This window comes from Oncorhynchus tshawytscha, linkage group LG33 (assembly GCF_018296145.1).
Source record: "Oncorhynchus tshawytscha isolate Ot180627B linkage group LG33, Otsh_v2.0, whole genome shotgun sequence".
NCBI lineage: Eukaryota > Metazoa > Chordata > Actinopteri > Salmoniformes > Salmonidae > Oncorhynchus > Oncorhynchus tshawytscha.
Genome location: NC_056461.1, coordinates 45,447,522 through 45,448,885, shown reverse-complemented (window position 1 = coordinate 45,448,885; position 1,364 = coordinate 45,447,522). Strand labels below are relative to the sequence as shown.

Here is a 1,364-nt window from a genome sequence, read left to right as displayed (position 1 = left end):
CAAGCCCGTGGCTGTAAATAATGTTCTAGTGCTTTTAATTAACTAAAGAGACAGATAGCTAAACCAAGCCAACGCTACTGGCTAGCTAGTTTGCCCAAACCTGCGCCAACGTCACTAGCTGCATAGCCAACCAGTCCCCAAAACAAATGTTAACATGACTAACTACAATAGGAAGCAAAATCATTCAGTTTAGTTCGCTATGACATGTAACGTTATACGGTGAACCAGAATCTCCTATAACTACAACCAATTAGCAAGTAGGAAATGCCCGAGTTTCCTAGTACCGATGAGAACGGAAACGCGGCAAGTCATTAAATCTAACCGAAGTATTAAACTATACAATATCGACAATAATTGTAATTCACGCCAGGTAGCTAAAATACACGTTGCCAAACACGTTAGCTAGTCAAGTTAACGTTACTTTGTTAACAAAACCACACTTTGTCTAAACCTTACTGACGTTGGCTTTAATAGCTCTCCCCAATTCCTGTCAAGCAAGCGCAAAATAGTCTGTGTTGGCCACATGACCGTGTGTTGCTTACCTTGAATCTTTCAGCAGTCCTGGTTCCTTATCAGCATTTATATAAATATATATATATATATTATCTAAAAATCTTGAAAGCGAAGTAAACTCAAACGCAACTGGACAACAAATTTGGCGCGCTACATGGACTTCCGTTCCGGTGGTATTTACTATGGTGTCACTTCCTGTAAACGGTATGTTTACGGAAGTAGAAGAGAAAAGGCAGAGGTAACAATCACAGAGTTTGTACCATCGATAGACATCTCCAAAGACAGTACAGTATGAAGCTAAAACTGCTTCTCCAATAGAAGTCCCCAAAACACTTGTAGGCGATGTCGTGGCAAAGTTAGCTAGCTAAGCTCATGCGTAGGAACACGTCAGCGGGTCTGTTTTCTCACGCCGAACTGCGCATGTGCAAGTCGTCAAATCTTCTTCTTCGATAAGGTTTAAAGGCTTTTAGCATCCAATAAATATTGCATTACCGCCATCTACTAGACTGGAGTATAACTCCCTTATTCTTTGCTTGAAATAATAATAATAATAATAAATGTATTAATAAATAAACAAACACCCTACCACTAAAAACCCACCACACTACTCCACTATTTAAATATATTTGGTCCTGGGGCGGCAGGTAGCCTAGTGGTTAGAGAGTTGGGTTGCTGGATCGAATCCCCGAGATGACAAGGTAAAAGTATGTAGTTCTGCCCTTGAACAAGGCAGTTAACCCACTAACAGGTGATTCTCGTTGTCTCTGATTGGGAACCATATTTAGGCAGCCATATTCTTTGAGTGTTTTGTGGGTGATTGTTCCTGTCTCAGTGTTTTGTATTTCACAAAA

At 40.3% G+C, this 1,364-nt stretch overlaps 1 protein-coding gene across 1 annotated transcript in view; it reads right to left on the bottom strand.

The window, feature by feature from the left end:
- chek1 (checkpoint kinase 1) overlaps positions 1–856 on the bottom strand; it is a 34,553-nt gene extending 33,697 nt beyond the window's left edge. Inside the window, exon 1 of the mRNA XM_042311426.1 lies at positions 543–856. The gene's annotated coding sequence lies outside the window, so the exon portion shown is untranslated. The remainder of the gene's footprint in view (positions 1–542) is intronic.
- Between the last annotated feature and the right edge of the window lie 508 nt (positions 857–1,364).